This window comes from Tachysurus fulvidraco, chromosome 7, assembly GCF_022655615.1.
Source record: "Tachysurus fulvidraco isolate hzauxx_2018 chromosome 7, HZAU_PFXX_2.0, whole genome shotgun sequence".
In the NCBI taxonomy this organism is placed as follows: domain Eukaryota; kingdom Metazoa; phylum Chordata; class Actinopteri; order Siluriformes; family Bagridae; genus Tachysurus; species Tachysurus fulvidraco.
This window is the reverse complement of record NC_062524.1, coordinates 18467676-18486571: the sequence shown is the minus strand read 5'-3', so window position 1 is coordinate 18486571 and position 18896 is coordinate 18467676. Positions and strand designations below refer to the sequence as shown.

General features: G+C 37.4%; 1 pseudogene; it reads left to right on the top strand.

The window, feature by feature from the left end:
• Nucleotides 1–211: 211 nt before the first annotated feature.
• LOC113660666 lies at nt 212–17414 on the top strand (annotated as a pseudogene).
• Nucleotides 17415–18896: the final 1482 nt, after the last annotated feature.

The following is an 18896-nucleotide window of genomic DNA, read 5'->3' as shown; positions in this document are numbered from 1 at the left end:
AATGCATATCACCAAGACAAGAAATTGGAAAGTCTGCTATCCTGAAGACTTTCCTATTGGAGGAAATGTCACTGATACTGGAGACTCCTTCCATAATTGTGAAATGGAAATCTTACAGAAGGCTTCACCATATCAATTACAATAAACCTTTGTTTATTGATTTGTAAATTCAACAATTTAAAATTCCTACAAAGTAGCATACATAACATTAATGCCTGACATATTCTTGGCTTCTTCAGATGCTGCTCTCCCATCACCCAGCCCTGAATCTGCTCTACACAGTCTGGGTGATGTCATGGATGCTGTGAAAGCCGCATTTATGGAGGCTGTGAAGATCTCTGAGAATGACGCAGTACGCGCAGTTTTTGAACAGGTTGTGGAAGAGCTAGGGCCACAAGAGAACATAACGGAGGACCCTCCAGCGACAGCTGATGACACCGAAGATGGATTACCTGCAGTGGTGCATGAACATGCAGATAAAGAAACAACAAACATCAGTGAAGAGAATGCAAAACAGGAGCAAGCTGAATCAAAATTAAACTCATCAGAGCAAACGTTTGGGCTTCCAGATAAACAGGAAGTAAGACATGGTGCAGGGATGGGTCAGGAACCAGATGAAAAACCTGTGGAGTTGATTTATAGACTAAATAAATCAGCCGAAGTGTCAGTGCAGGAGGCAGAGGATCCAGTTCAAAACTTAGCTCAAGATTTAATGGAGTCAACCCATGAACCAGAAGAGTTATTTGAGCCTGAATCAGAAGACCTCATTGGTCAGAAGGATGCTGAAAGGGATGAATCCCAAGTTTGGTCGTTTGAATCATTACCAATAGGAATGCAAGAAAAGAAAGAGTCAGAGATGGTAAAAGCTCAAGAGCAAACACAAGACACTGATGCAGAGATTGGAAAAGTGGGGTGGAAAAAGGACATGGAGGTAGATAAAGAGTCAGAGATCCAGAAAGGAGAACTGCCCGATCTGGCTAAACAAACACTATCAAAAGATCAAGAGCATGGTCTACTAATAAATGATGACTTAACCGTAAAAATAGTAGCTGAGGAAAAACAAAACAAAGATGAACAAGGACAAGCAGATGTTGGAGATATGGTTAAAGTGAAGATGGAGGAGGAAACCGTGGATAGAGACATAGCAGCTCACACTGAGGAAGAGGTGGCGGGACTGATCCCATTATTGAAAGCAACAGAGAGGACTTCTCAAGAACAAGGTAACTGAGTCTCAATCGTTCTACAGTTCGTTGGCACTGGGAAGAAACAAGATGACAAGCAGATATTAATTTTTTATATATGTGCACGACACAGCGCTATGGTGTCAGTGTCAGCATTAGCAACAAGTCACAGTTAGTGTCAGTTACAGTGCAACAAGTGACATTCAATTTTTAAAATGAACTTCTATGTAAATTAGGCAGAATGATATATAATGTGTTCTCAGACCAGTTCCTTTGCGTGTGGTCAGGCTTTTCTTTGCTTCCCTATTTATAGTGTTAGCTCTTATATGTAAATTACTGCTTAACATGCTTATCTTATTCTATACAACCACATAGAAATGTTCTAGGAACAGCAATGCTAACCAGGATAAAGCAGTTAATGAGAATGTAGGAACAAATGAATTATTGGATGTGGTATATAGGTTGTGAACCACTTACGTACCAAACAAGGCTTTTGTTGGCCATTGAGCTTAAATTTGATCTCCTGCATAAACATTAAATCCATTATTTTTTTTCTTTGTCCTGTGCTTCCCTAATCCCGATAGACTGAACTGAAAGGCAAGGAACATGCAATAATCTAATGTTCATGGACACCAGTTTGAAGCTGAGTAGACATTTTAGTTTCCCATTAGACTGCATGGCCTTTGCCCTTATATTAGTCACACCAATATATATTATGTGATATGTGGTGTGGGGATGGGGTTGTGGTGGTTGTGGTGGCCTCATTCCTCTTAGTTCAAAATCTCCTGAGAGATTATACACAGTGAAAATTTAAGCTTTGACCCCAAACGCTTTATCCATCTGTTTATTCCAGCATTTTGGAGAGAATTAGGACTCCTGAAGTTCCAGAGAACAGAATGCAGAACAATATAATAATGAACTGTAAAAGCTTTCTTATTTTGTAAAACAAATCCTAACCAACACCAACATTCAAATATTATGTGAATACATGAAATAAGAAAACATGCAAATGAGATTCAGATGCTTTAAGTCCCCAAACTCCACAAAGCACGAAATACATTCAACATGAATATTAATCTGTTTCTCTTTTAAACAGAGTTTTGTGAATTGAGGACTGGAATCTCTGGAACCTTGCATGAATATATTTTATGTAATGAGCTGCTGGTCTTTGTGGTCTGGATGTTTTCTCTATGTTCTCCTGAACTACAGTACATGGAGGTTTAACACATCAGTATACCCTCATACACAGTGTTATGTAGAACAGTACAGTGTTAAACATTGGTGCATATTGGACTATAAACTAGAGTATGTACTTACAAGCTTATTTTAGCTTATATTTTTTCAACTAAAAACTACAAGCTTATTGAAACTTGTTAGATGGCTCAGAATTAATTGAGGACAAGTGTGTATCTCATATGCAAGTGCCATTTACGATTCTGCTCAGGGCCTCAGAGCTCGTCTCACTTCCCTGCTGTAATTTTCATCTCGATGCTAAATATCTCCCTAGGGTCACAGTAAAGGTCACTTTGCATACACTGAAGCCAGACTTTGATGGTGTTCAATATTTTTCTTTAATTTTATTATTGAATTTATTTAGTGAAATTTCAGCACAGCCAGTAAACAATAAAAAATAGTTTTTACTGATCGTTTTCTTTTTATTCCAAGGTTGCTTGATTGGCTATTATGTGCACTAGGTTGCCAGATTATTTTATCGTGTACGTGTTAATATTTCAGAAACTTTTGAAACTTGCCAAATAATGTATACACCATTTACTCTTCTCTTTTTAAAATATATATATATATTGTGTTTTTTGCGATTATTGTAGGTCTAAATTCTGAATCCACTCTTAAGAACTGTAAAATTAATGGTGTAATCTGGCCCCATGTGAAAGAACTTCACTTCCTGTTAATAAAGCTAATTATTCTCGTATAACTGCTCGTTTCATAGCTCATTTTTATTTCTCTAACAATGAATGCTTTTTCTCTTATTACAAAATGAGTGCTCATACATTTTTATCCATCTATAGTTACATTTAATACTGTTGCCAAGCTCTGGTCTTGGTAACATTGTTGTCTTTGTGTATTATACGAGTGCATTAATATAAACCTATAAATTACTTCACTGTCAGTTCTGCAGTGAGAGAAGATGAATCTTCTGACTAATCAAAATCGAAAATTTGACAGTGCTGTAGTTTATTGAAGGAATAATGCAATTTAGTGGCATGTAGAGAGGGAATGGTTTTATATTTTGAAATAAAATCTTGATAATGATCTCACAATTTTTTGTATAACATGAAACATAATTTTTAAATGATGATATTGTATTATTTGTCCCCATAGACATCATGCACGAGACTAATGAGATTGTGACGTTAAGGGACTCCGAGCACGACTGGAACGTCCCAACCCTTGGCATCAATGGAAACCGACTGACTCCTTCCCCAACTGTGGGAATAGAACTTGGAGAAAATGATGAACTGATGGATGAACCTGCAGACAAAACACGTACCTGGAAACACAAACACACTCACAAACCACCAATGTACTTTTTGTTTTGTCTAGTGGAAAACATTTACAAAATGTTCTGCTGTTATTTGTAGATCTTATTCCCGTCTGTCAGTCTCATTCTCAGTCTCAGTCTCATTTTATCTCTCTCAAGAGTCCACCGCTCCTAAGCAGGAAGCCTGGAAAATTGGAGTGATTGCTGTAGCTTTCTTCCTCGTTCTGCAGACCCTCGTCACTGTTACCTATGTTCTGAAATGCAAACAAAAAAGACACAGGTTTGTGTGTGGAACATGAGAAACAAGCTTGAGAACATTTTCTGATTTCAGTATTGCAAGAAAATACGTTTTTGCACATCCAGATTGTGTGTGTGTGTGTGTGTGTGTGTGTGTGTGTGTGTGTGTGTGTGTGTGTGTGTGTGTGTGTGTGTGTGTGTGTGTGTGTGTGTGTGTTTTTCACAGTTGCACAGTCCCAGATAGAGTGTGTGAAGATGGACTCGAAACTGATGAACGTAATGCGGCAAATGCAGACACTGACGAACAGTGAGCACACACACTCAGACACACACACACACACACACACACACACACACACACACACACACACACACACACACACACACACACACACACACACAGTGAGGATTTAATAATGCAGTTTCCCACAAAGCTTTTCAGACCTCAGACAAAACCACAAACCAAAGTGCTATTGAAAAGATACGTATTCATACGTTATGCAAGCGGGTTCCAGATTTCCATAAACAGAAGCATCCTTCACAGTGGATATAAACTATTCTACACACCGCTGTTAAAATTACAGGGTTTTTTTGTGTGTAAAACAAGATAAATTATGCCCGATAATTTTTCATCATTAAGGTAAAAAAAGCCATCAACGTGCAAGTGAAAAAAAACAAACAAACCAAAAAAAATATAAGAATGTTCTTCAATACATGCTCCATATTTATTTAATTGTCAAGGATCTTCTGTGCACAGCTCTCAACTACCACAGGTTTTTGAGAGGATTTATATCTGGGCTGTTCCCGAAAAGTTCAACATTTGCTCCTGAAGTTTACAGTATTTGTTGCTTCGGATTTGTGCTTTCGGGTCCTTACTGTGTCAGAAGCTAAAAGTTTACCTCCTCTCCACTTGTCTAACAAGTTTCCCTTCAAGCATTGTGCCAAAATACTGAAATCTTTAGGTGGAGCTATCCATGATTCCCTTTATCTTAGCTACAGCCCCGGGTCCAGCTAAAAAAAAAAAGCAGCTCCATAGCATTCTTAGCATGATGCCGTCACCACCATGCTTCACTGTGGGTTTGATATGCTATGTGTGATGAGCTGTCTTGTTTGTACACCAGAAAAAATCTTTTTGATTTATGTGCAAAAGGTTCTACCTCAGTCTCAACAGACCAAAACACATTTTGTGACATGATTTGTCAGATGTTTTTAAGATGTTTTTTTTTTGTCAGTATCATACTTTGACATCCCAACAACAAGAAATTTAATTAACAGTACAAAACTAATTGAACGAATATATATATATATATATATATATATATATATATATATATATATATATATATATATATATATATATATATATATGGAGATCAAAATTTGTCTTTTAGAAAGCACAATGAACAAAATTAGAGAGCAGCAATGACTGTAGCAAGGACAAAGGTAATGGTGTGATTTTGGTCTACTCTGCTTCCAGTCTATTCCACAATTTGGTGACTGTGGTGGGTTTCTTGGCCATAACTTTGTTGCCAAGGATTTTCCAGAGGTTTTCTACTGGGTTTAGATCAGGTCTCTGGGATGGCCATTTCATTATTTCAATGTTTTCAGCTTCAAGGAACTGCTTTACCTGATTTGCTGTGTGACAGGGGTAGGTAAATTTGTCATGCAGGTAAATTTTCTGTCTAAAGCATGCATGTTGTCGAAGAAGGGTCTGATAAACATTTGGATTCGCTCTGCCAGCTGCTACTCTATAGCTGTATAAGAGGCCCAACTCCTGCTGCAGAAAACATCTCCAAAGCCATGACACTTCTCTCTCTACCAGTTTAATGACAGACATAATGTTTCCCATCGGACCCAAATAAATTAAACTTGCTTTCATCACTAAAGTGAACTTTGGACCAGTTCTCCTCTGTCCACACAACATGCTCCTCAGCAAAGGTTACTCTAGCCTTTTCAATTCTTTCTGCTAATGAGAGTTTTGGTCACTGCAGAGTGGGCTTTCAGTCCAAATTCTCTTAAACATCGAGACGCGTTTGATCTGTCTTATCGATGAGACAGATACTTACTCTGTTCATTGAGATTCTCTTCATTATCCTGTACTCTCTTGCATTTGTCTTTCGTGGACGAACAGGCTCGAATGAGTTTGTGACATTGTAAAGATGCAATATTCTAGAAATCACAGATTTGGAATGACCAACTTCTCTTGCTATGACTGAAATGGTCATCCTTTTGGCCTTCATTCCGGCCAACTGCTGCTGTGTTTCATTCACTTTAGAACGGCTCACCATCTTGCAAAGTCTGTGAAAACTGGAAAGCTAGGCTGCCAGTAATTATGATCTTTTTAGATAATTAAAGAAATTATTAGTGCCAGAGTAACACCAATAACTAGGAGGTATCTAAAAGCATTCTCTAATTTTGACGTTTAGTATAAAAGTTTTTTACTCTGTGCCTCAAAATAACTCAGGAAATATGTTTAAAAAAAACCTGTTCTTTTACTCCTGTTTAGATAAAATATCTAAATCTTGATATCTAAATCGTGATCTTGAAATTTAGGAAATTGTAAGTTGTTCTCTAATGTTTATCTCCACTATATACTGTATATATATATATATATATATATATATATATATATATATATATATATATATATATATATATATATATATGCTCTGGCAAAATTTAGTTGGTCTTGATTTTTTTTCTTTTTTTCCTTATGAGAAAGGACATCCATCTAGACATCTTTGCCCAGATAAGTGAAGAACATGCAGGGAACAGCCAGATATTCCCACAGCTCCTTTATTGCTCTTGGCAGCCTCTCTGAGACTTTTTCTTCATTTTTATTTGTCTTTCCACTTTCAATTTCATGTCAGATCAAATGAAAGAAATGACACAATTTATTTTGGTTTGAGTACTTGTTTATATATATTACAAAACCCCACAGTTTTAACTGGAGTGTGTAGACATTTGCTATCACTGTACCTACATAAATACAGTCACAATGACAGTTACTGACAGTGCTTATTGTTTATAGGACCACGGTGGATGATCTCCCAGATCGCTCACAAATCCAGCAAGAGATGCTCTCTATGACTAAGATTTGCACTCAATCTGTGGCGGAGAAGTCATTCAATTATTGATCTTCTGTGCTTAAGAGCTTCTGCATCAATGTCACTGCCTCAAATATACTAAATGTGTTTTTGGAGCTCTGTGACTGTGATTTATAGTCAATAATAAACTACCAGTCAAAAGTTTGGACATTAGATAGACTGGTTTGGAAAAACCTGTTGGATGTTGGTAGGTTGGTTAGTTCTTCAGGTTTTGTGCTTAAACTGTAGGTGGAGCGATCAATAATTCCCTTTATCTCAACTATAGCTCTAGTCCCAGCTAAAGAGAAGCAGCTCAAGAGCATGTTGCCGCCATCACCATGCTTCACTGTGGGTTGGATGAACTTTGTTTTTTTTTTTCATAAGCAATCACTTTAAAAATTATGCCCAAAAAGTTCACCATTGGTTTCATCAGACCTGTTTTGGGAAAATTCCAGATGTTGGATGTTGCTAGGACTGAATTCTGGAAAGTAGCTAAAAAAAATCTGAAAATAAAAGTGTTTTTATTTTGTTACTCTTTTGTTAGCTTACTTTGACATTTGTAATTTAAGAAAGCAAGACGTTTTCTCAGCAGAACAGAACTAAGTGAATGAATCCAAAACTGTCAGCATTTCCTTTTGTCAACTTACTATTTTTTTCCTAAGTAGATTACAAATGTAATGGTAGAAGTTTTTTTCTCGCAATTTAGGTGAAATTATTAATGCATTTGTCTCCATTTTTAATACATTTATTTTTTTTGTTTTGTTTTAAAAGTTAGAACATTACTTTGAATTAAAATACTATACATACACACACACATACTGTATGTATTTCTATTAGCATATACATAAAAATAAGATTGCAGAATTTTTTTTAAACCACATGCAATTATAACCACATGCTTATTTGTCACGCATGTAAATTGTCAGGTTAATGAATATTTATAAACTTTATTTATGAATCTAAATCTATGTTTTCCTGTAAGTACATGTGATTTTCTTTTATGTTTACAAGTAGATTTCCTTGTAATGCCAATTCAATAAAAAAATATTTGGGGAAAATAAAAGCCTTCTGGCTGAAGGTCCTCATGAAAAAAAAATGTGAAAATAGTTTGACAATTTCATTTTTGTTATTTCTTATTGTTCTTCTAGGAACAATACACGTTTCTAAAGATAAAACAAAAACCTTTCTAGAGAGTCTTTCTAGATTTTTTGATTGGTGGTGTGTGTCCATCCTCTTACGTACCAGACATGATCAAAATCAAAATAAATATTACCAGGTTACCATGTTTTCTGATTATCTGGACAGCAAAATTATTTATAAAATAATTACACTTTTCTGTTATATGGCAGTTTCAAGGAGTAGAGATGAGGAAATGAGGACCATTTATAAAGTGAAAGTATAGATTTAATCAAATCCAAATATTTGAAGTAAGTCATTTAAATGTTATTTAAGGTTCATGTGGAATGGGCATGAATGCTAGTTATTCTCATTGTGTCTATTTGCTAATTCTATGCTATAACCACAACAAAAAAAAGACTCAGCTATTTAAAGCAAAGCTATCATTTTGACTAACATGGGTTTTTATTGCTTTTCATTAATTTATTGTCAAAAGATTTTAGGGCTCAATGGCACTGCTATCACGGAGTCCCAGTTTTAATGCTCGTCACTGTAACATTCTCAGTCACACGTGATAATAACTGAACTGGTACATTTCTGATATTTTATTCAAATATACACAAACTACACTTACTGAGCACTTTATTAGTTATAATGCTGTACTAATACAGAATACTGAGCCTCACTCATGGCATGTATTCCACCAAATGTTGAAAACATTCCTTTGAGACTCAGGTTCATGTTGACATGACTGCATCATGTGCAGATTTTATATTGCTTGAGATGCACTTTTATGCTGTGATTCCCCTTTTCAATCACACCCCAGAGATGTTTATTGGATTCAGAGCCCCTGATTGGAAAAAGACACTATAGAACAATGCATTGTCCTGTCATTGTCATTAAACCAGTTAGTTTGGGACTAATTTTGCTTTGTGACATGGTGCATTATCATGCAGATATTAGCCTGAAAAAAAAGTTTTTTTTGGCTATGAAGGGATGCACATGATCAGCAACAATACTCAAATACACAGTAACTAACTGGTATTAACAAGGACTAAAGCATGCAGAGAAAACATTCTCCACACCATTACACCTCCTCCGCCAGTCTGAACTGTTCACACAAGCCAGGTTTGGTCCATGGTGTTCATGATGTGTTCATTTTTCAGTCTTCACCCCTCCCATTTTTGGTAATCCTGCCCCCCACTACTGCCTCAGCATTCTGTTATTCATTGACAGAAGTGGAATCCAACATGATTTTCCAGAAAGTTCCTCAAAGCATTCTGAGATTATTTTATACTCAAAGTGGTTATCTGTGTTGCTGTAGCTTAATCTGTTAGCTCAGCTCAGGCAGTTGGGCCATTTTCCACTGACCTCTCTCATCAACAAAGCTGCAGAATTTCTGCTCACTGGAGTTTTTTTTATTGCTCCACTCTGAGTAAACTCTAGAGACTGTTGTATGTGAAAATTCCAGATCAGCAGTTACAGAAATAATCAAAACAGACCGTCTGGCACCAGCAATAATACCTTGGCCAAAAGATCACTTTCTGATAATCGATGTGAAGATGCTTGTTATCTGCATGATTTTATGCATTGATGGTCTGATTAGAAAACTCAATCATTTCTAATAAAGTGCTCTGTGAGGGAAATTTTGAGCTGTATTACTGAAACAGGCAAGCATTTGCTAAGTACCTGCTAAGATGAAACCAATTCCTGGTTTTCTCTCTTATTCCTCTAAGCGCTCGTACTGTATGTTGATCAGCGCTTTCAAACCAATTTATATCTAAAACATTCTCTCTCTCTCTCTCTCTCTCTCTCTCTCTCTCTCTCTCTCTCTCTCTCTCTCTCTCTCTCTCTCTCTCTCTCTCTCTCTCTCTCTCTCTCTCTCTCTCTCTCTCTCAGGCAGCTGCTGATCATGAGATGAAGAATGAAGAGATCAGCAAAATGAGTACAGTCATGAGGGAAGGCTTTAAAAGAATTTCCATGGATTTGTAGTCTAAGCAGAGAAATAAGAGAAAACTTAAACAAGGTACGGGAATTTACTTTGAACTCGGATATTTAATAGCATTGTAATAGCAATTTTTACAGTTATAAAAATCTTCATTAACCATACAGATTTTGCACCAGACAAATGCTTAGGAACTTTAAAGCTGCAAAATGTAACAGAACACAATATACCGTGTTTGCCAATTCTACTATTGTATTTTTTTTTGTAGTGACATATTATACTTTTTTATCCATTTATTACGGCAATTATTTGCATCCTGCAGTTCAGCTTTGCATCTGCCTGTTACATGAATCCATAAAACCGGAGGCTCCTTCCCAAAGATCTTTATAGAAAATGTCATTGTATGAATCCTTACACACAATTTTAATGTTCTAATGGATTACATAATTAGATGTTAGGTATGAGCCTGTTAATCAAGCGTCATATTATTCAACAATGCTGTGGTATGTGTCAATCTTTATACCCTTTATTTATCTTGTGTGTGTGTGTGTGTGTGTGTGTGTGTGTGTGTGTGTGTGTGTGTGTGTGTGTGTGTGTGTGTGTGTGTGTGTGTGTGTGTGTGTGTGTGTGTGTGTGTGTGTGTGTGTGTGTGTGTGTGTGTGTGTCTGTGATCAGAGAATCACTGTGGGTGAGGATCACACACACACACACACACACACACACACACACACACACACACACACACACACACACACACACATTTAATGCATATTTACCCCCATGTTTATCATTCAAACCCATGTTGTTGGAAATCCAGTGCGTCGAAACATCCTGCAGATGTCTCCAGAAGAAAAAAAGGCCTTTGTCAACTCTCTGGATCAAGCTAAGAGAATGGTGCATCCCGATCTGGTTATCTGTACGCGACGATATGATGAGCTCTTTGGCCCAGATGGAAACAGTGTCCAGTGTGAAAATATCACCATCTATAACTTTTTTGTCTGGACTCATTATTACTCTGTCGGGAAGACGTACATGGGACCGGGACAGCAGAGCTTTGGAGGCGTGGATTTCTCTCACGAAGGTCCAGGATTCCTTACATGGCACCGCTTCCACCTGTTGCAACTAGAGAGTGATATACAGGTGTAGTAGCACACACACACACACACACACACACACACACACACACACACACACACACACACACACACACACACACACACACACACACACACACACACACACACACACACACTCTACTCAGGAATTGTATTAAATCGTGAACCTACACTCTTTAATCTGCTACTAACTACCCTGAAATTTCCTGATATGTATGTAATTCATTAAAAAGATGGTAAATCTTTAATATTTAGCCCAAAATACATCAAAATTAATGAACAAAGGAAAATGTCAAGAGTATTTTTTTTTAATGTTTACTATTTTAAAGAATCTATGATTAACATATGTATATAACAGTACAAATTAAAGGCAGAGTGACTTCATGGTTGGTGTGTTTGGGGTACACACTTTGCATGTAGGAATGCTTTTGCATGGTCTCTTTGTTCTTCTGGGTTTTCTTCAGGTTTGCTCCAGTTTCATCCACCAGTCCAAAGACATGCACTATAGCTTGATTGGGGTATCTAAATGGGTCAGGATTGTGTGTTTTGTGTTAATGTCCCACACTTTGTCCCAGGTCCCCTGGGATAGAATCCAGGTTCCCTGCAACCCTGTGTAATAAAGCACTGCATAAAATGAATGAATGAAAGTCTGTTAATATCAAACCAACTCTATGTAGAGACTGTTGTAGATGAACATTTTCTGAAATACTCAAACCACCCCGACTGGCACCAACATCCACGCCACAATCAAAGTCACTGAGATCACATTGTTTATCCTATTAACTGAAGTTTTTGCTCCCACATGATTGGTTAATTGGATAATTATGTGAAAGTGTGTACTGCAGGTGTACTAGTGCTGTAATAAATGTACTGACATGTAAACATGGTCCTCTCATCCATTATACTACAATTGAGGGTCGCTCTACATGTTTGCATTTAGGACATGCTTGGAAACCCGACGTTTGCCTTACCGTACTGGAACTTTGCCATTGGTGGAAACGAATGTGATATCTGCACAGATGACCTGCTTGGAGCCAGGAGCAGCTTTGACATGAACAGCATCAGCTCTAACTCTGTGTTCTCTCAGTGGAGAGTGATATGTGATGACGTGGAGGAGTATGAGAAGCAAGGGACCATCTGTAACAGTGAGAAACTCACATGCACAAACACATAAAATATTTGTGAATATTAATGCAGACGTAGCGTACACAAAACTGTGGCTACATATGGGCTCATAATATACTTATATATGCATGTCCCTCTATATTAGTTCAGATTCTTAAGAAATATAGAAAAACAACATCCATCATAAGATACACACATACAGTATATGAACAAATATATAAACTAGCCATGGACAATCAAAATTAGCATGAAACATCATGGATCAACTTGTCAAGGTGAGAAAAGGAAGCACTTGATGTAGCAGGGACTTTCTTCTAGGCTACTCACATGGAGTTATAGTCACAACTTGGCTATTTGTACACAGCTAAGTAACAAGCAAATGTGTGGCATAAACTGGCAGTTGTCATCCAACCTTGCCATCCATTGAATGTTGGTAGTTTCCTGGTTTCATTTTTCTGGCCTAAAATGGTCTCCATCTGCCACCTTTTTTGTAAAAGTCATAGCACCAGCCATTAACTTTTCCTATTCTCTGGGTTGTTGAAGATCAGGGTTCAAGCCCCAGCACCAAAAAGCTGCCAAAACTTGGGCAGCTGATCAAAACCTTTGACCCTCTCTGCTCCAGTGTATCTGTATCATGGCTGACTCTACACTCTGACCCCAGCCTCAAAAAGTTAGGATATGCACAGAAAGAATTTTCACTGTAATGTTTATGTGGCAAAAATAAAGGCTTCTTCTAGTAGGTGCCTGGGGTAATTTTAAGACAGGCAGGCCCAAAAATCAATTCCAAAATATTCAAAAATGCTGTGTGATTAATGTAGAAGCAATGAATAAATATATTTTAATAGCAATATAAATCAGTGGTCATTGCAGATGGTTAAATTTGCCCTGTGCACTTCCCAGTTCTATTCATGCTCATTCCAATAGCTATTCACCTTGTAGCCAATAGAGGTCTCCAAATTTCAAACTGTTCCATACGAAATATACTGCATAGAATACTATATCTGTATCTTCTGCTCTACAAGTCTATTAGATTATTCTGGATTGTGTGTGTGTGTGTGTGTGTGTGTGTGTGTGTGTGTGTGTGTGTGTGTGTGTGTGTGTGTGTGTGTGTGTGTGTGTGTGTGTAGGTACAGAAGGTGGTCCAATCAGACGGAATCCTGGTGGGAATCGGACGATATTACAGAAGCTACCGGAAATTCAAGATTTGATTGACTGCTTAGAGCTTAACAATTATGATACGCCTCCATACTACTTCACCTCCACCTGGAGCTTTAGAAATACTATTGAAGGTAAAACACACAGACACAGAAGATTCCATATGAAATCTGTGAAAAATATTATTGATAAAAACACACACACACACACACACACACACACACACACACACACACACACACACACACACACACACACACACACACACACACACACAGAGAGAGAGAGAGAGAGAGAGAGAGAGAGAGAGAGAGAGAGAGAGAGAGAGAGAGAGAGAGAGAGAGAGAGAGAGAGAGAGAGAGAGAGAGAGAGAGAGAGAGAAGTCTTTAACTTGCTATTTGGAACCAAGTAACCCAATATGGTCACAGACTTTTATTTTGTGTGTGTGTGTGTTGTTAGGTTACAGCACTCCCCAGGGAAGCTATGACCCAGTGGTGCGCAGTATACACAATCTGGCCCATTTATTCCTGAATGGTACCAGCAGTCAGACCCATGCAACGACCCCATCTTTGTCCTGCTGCACTCTTTCACTGATGCCATCTTTGATGAGTGGCTACGAAGACACCACCCTGGTACACACACATACAGACACTTTATGTGTTTGGCTGCTTGAGTGCATATGGGCTCGTACAGGATATAATTAAACTAAACATTTGTCCAGCAGCAAAACCAGAATAATACACAACAAAATCTAGCATTGTTCGATTGGTCCCATCATCTTTCAGGGTACAAGGTAGGCATCCATTAATGTGCTTTTCTCTGTTCTGGCACCTGGGTGGTGGAATGAACTTCATCTAGATGTCAGAACAGCCAAGTCACTAGCTTTCTTCAAACAAAGGGTAAAGACCTACCTCTTCCTGAAACACTTAAACTAGCACTTATTGTATTTTCAAAAAATTGTTTGTGCACTTTTCTAGGTGAATTTTAAACTGATGGTATCCTTAGTCTGTTACCTATTGATCCGTATCGATGTATAATTTCCGAAGGCTTTTGTACATCCCTCTGGATAAGGACTTCTGCCAAATACCATAAATCTAAAAATAAAACAGAACCCCCCTGTGGCCACCCACATGTGTTTCAGGCACAGTGTTTTACCCCAAAGAAAATGCTCCCATTGGTCACAACTGGCATTTCAACATGGTTCCTTTCTGGCCACCGGTCACAAATGGGGAAATGTTTGTACTGGCATCAGACACTCTCGGATACACCTATGAGATCCAATGGCCAAGTGAGTGACACTGCATCATATTGTAACCTGCTTTTCTATCATATACTTGAGATTATTTGGGTATCCAAAAATTGGGTATCTGTATCATGGCTGACCCTACCTGCCTGTTCAGGGTGTATATTAGTCTGGAAGTTTGTTTACAGGTTGTTAGAAAGTTCAATTTCAATTCAATTCAATTTATTTCTATAGCACTTTGAACATTGTCTCAAAGCAGCTTTACATAAGAATAGAAACAGAAGAGAATAAAGAAATAAATATAAGAAGAAGAAGAAGGAAAAATAAGAAGAAAAATAAATGAATGAATACATACATTTAAAGTTTAAAATTAATTTAAATATATATATTTAAAATTTAAATACTATATATCTATTCCAATGAGCAAGCTGGAGGCGATGGCTGAAAGAAAAACTCCCTGAGATGAGATGAGGAAGAAACCTTGAGAGGAACCAGACTCAGAAGTGAATCTCATCTTTATTTGGGTGACACTGGACAGTAAATAATGTAAATGTAAATAATGTCATTTCTACAACAGTTTATAATAGTGCAAACGAGAGCTCCTTAGGAACTAATGGGTCATCGTTAACTCTGAGTTCACCACAGACCCAACACTAATTCCTTCCTGTCAAAGTCTTCAAATGATTGCTAAAAAAGACCAGACCACACAGCTGACTGACACAACATTGGTTCAAAGAAGATATGACAGTCTCTGGGCGGCTCCGTCCACAACAATCCCCTGAGTCACTGGCTTACCATGCAGATCAATCCCCGGCAGTGTGACCACGGGGCAACGAGACTCCAACCAGTCAGGATTGACGAAGTAGCTCCAACAGGAGAGACGATCAGGCTAGGAACTCAAAACACTGGGAGCTTGTGAGTGGCATATATAGCTTGATATAGAGAAAGAGAATTGTTAGGTATGTTTGTAATCAGGTGATGGACAATGTGAATTATGTGCAAAGTGCAGACAGGGAATCCAGCAAGACTAGCTATGACTAGCTATGACAGCATTATGTGGTGCTTTGTAAGAAATAATTCTGCACCCCGCCTTTTGTACTTGTTAATACCTCAAGTACAAAAGGCGGGGTGCAGAATTATTTCTGCACCCCGCCTTTTGTACCTCAAGCACAAAAGGCGGGGTGCAGAAATAATTCTGCACCCCGCCTTTTGTACTTGAGGTATTAACAAATATCCTACACCTTTTGATCAAAATAGACATGCCGGATCATAAAAAAAACAAAAAATCACTTAGGTACTGTGGCGCGAGATCATTAAGTGCTTTATAGTTCAGTAATACTATTTTATAATCCCTGTGACTGGGAGCCAATGCATTGTGGATAAGATAGAAGTGATGTGTTCATATCTTCTGGTTCTAGTTAGAACTCTAGCTGCTGCATTCTGGACTAACTGGAGCTTGTTTATGCTCCTACTGGAACATCCAGATGGTATAGCATTACAATAATACAACCTAGAGGTAACAAATGCATAAACTAGTGTTTCTGCAACATGTAATGACATCATATTTCTTATCTTAGCAATATTTCTAAAATGAAAGAAGGCTACTCTTGTGGTATTATTTATGTGAGCTTCAAACAAGAGACCGGTATCAATATACACAGACGTCTTTTACTGCTGCACACGATGTAATATAAAACCATCCATGGTAACTCTGTAATCAGAAAGCTTACTTCTGGCTGTCTGTGTTCCCAGTAAAAGGACTTCTGTATGTAAGCAGGAGAAAGTAAGTAAGCATACACTGTCTGATGTCCTTCACACAATCTTCAATCTTATTAAGCTGGTAACTCTGATTTACAATATTACTCTTAGTAATCTCTGACAGACAAAGGCTTAAACCGTTAGCTCGAAGATGGGAAACAAAAAAGTGACACCCCCGAAAAAGAGGAATAAATTAAAAAAGTAAATAAACGAAAGTGACAACATAAAGTATTAACCAAAAAGAGAAAACGAAAAAAAGCAATTTCGCTTAAGTGGGATTAAAAAAGTAGAGTACGTACTTATTTTTTTATTTTCTTCATTAAAGCAATGACACTTCTGGTTTGGGCCACGACCATTTTTGGTTTGAATTCAGGTAGAGATTTTTGGAGCTCTTAGCAGATACAAATATAGATAGTGGAGATTTTTAAACCAGTAATATAGGCAGTATTTTCAGATAGGTTACTATTTTTGCTAATACAATTATGTTATTATGTTGTTCAGTCAGTTTTTGCTCTGTGTTTAAAATAAATTTGATGTTTTTTCCCCCTCAGCTCGGCCGTATGCCATCTCTGAAATCATTACTATTGTTATAGTGGCTGTGGTGCTGGTGGTGACGGTGGTAGGTGGAATCGTGGCATGTTTTGTCAGAGTCTATGGCTCTCCTGAAGGTCTAGAGCTTCTGCTTAGTGAACATTTCTGTCGCTACTCAGAAGACACTCACAAGTTTCAGTATACAGCCTGAAGATGGATGGGTTTGTTATTGAAATTGAGTCTCTGACATAATGTACTGCACAATCCCTTCTGATTTATTCTTTACACAACATAGGAAAGGCAATTTATTAGAATATATTTTAATATTAAATATACTTGTGTTTTTAGGGAGTTGTTTGGCGACACCTAGTGTTCAGTTTTTCTATAACAACCTGGTCAATTGTGATTTGTTCCTTGTAGCACGCAGGACTAGATATGCATTTTATTAAATACAATTGTCTGTTGCACCTTCTGTATTGAAAATACATAACTCATGTAGTTATGTCAAGTTATTATTATTTTTTAAATAATTGCTTTCTTTTAAAATTCTGAAATGCACTGAAATGCTGCTACTTGCAAAATAAAATGTAGAGGAAAAATAATAAATAAACAAATGTTTGTTGTTTTATGAAACAGAAATGAGCCTAAACCGCCACTTAAAAAATGAATTTTTGTGCAGTCCAATAAAATACGTTTAGATATAATGAAATATATTTTATATTCAATCTACTTTGTTTAAATTTGTTTCTTCTTTTTAATTTCTTTGTATATTGGTCACTTATGAAATGACAAATCGCACACAACATAAAGAACTATTAATTAATGCTGCTTGCAAAGCAACATTCTTATTATCTTCCCGGACAAAACTTTGGCGTGTAACTTGTCCCGCAGCTTTTGTCCTAGACCCTGATTGAGGTGTCAAATCGACCGGCTCATATAGGAGAGCTGAGGACTTTTATAAGCGGTGAGGACTTTTATAAGCATTCCAAACAACGATGTTCGCACAGCAGACGAAAGTTAGCACAACATGGACTTGTCATATATCAACACACTCAGCCCAATGAGGGGAACTGTGTATTCTGGTCACGTCACGTGAAAATAAAAAAAATAGCACAACATGGACATGTGACATCAAAACACTCGAGACACGATGAGGGGAACTTCCCACGTGCAAGCACCATTCACATTTTCTTCAAGAAATGTACATTGTAGTTCTTGTTATTCTCTCTTTAACTTATATAAAAGTTATCTGAAACTATTTGTTTGAATTTGGCGACATCTGCTGGCCGCATCGATAAACAGCACCAGGGAGCTTAGCAAGTGCAAATAAAAAATGATCAGTTACCACAAATTATAGTGGAACCTGGGGTATTATTCTGTACAGTGACCTATTCAAAATTAAAATACGTAATTAATGTACTTAATTAACTAAGTAAGTAATTAAGTAATTGCGTATAATTCACAACCTTATTGTTTGGAAATTGTGAGTCTTAGAGAACAAAATTTGTCATGGTCAACATATCTCCCTTTGTCAATCACAGTGTACAACCTATGAGTCAATGTCCATGTCTGTGAGCTAAAAAAAGGCAAATTGTGAATGGCTCGTGTCGCATGTCTCAGAGGAAGCACGTGACTGGTTGTTGTGTGGTGTGTGGGACATCACACCTATCTATAATCTCATTCCTGTACTACATGTGATTTAAATGTTAAAAAGAAATATTTTGGGACAGTAATTCAAAGAACTTCAAACTAAAGGTTTATAATAGGACATACTACAACACCTGTGTAATGTGACTTTAAGTGGTAACAGCCCTACATAGTCTGTGGAAATTATATACCAAGCTGGTCAAACTGGTAGATCATCTTTGCCTGCTGATAAGTTACATTTTTCAGTAATTGCTTCA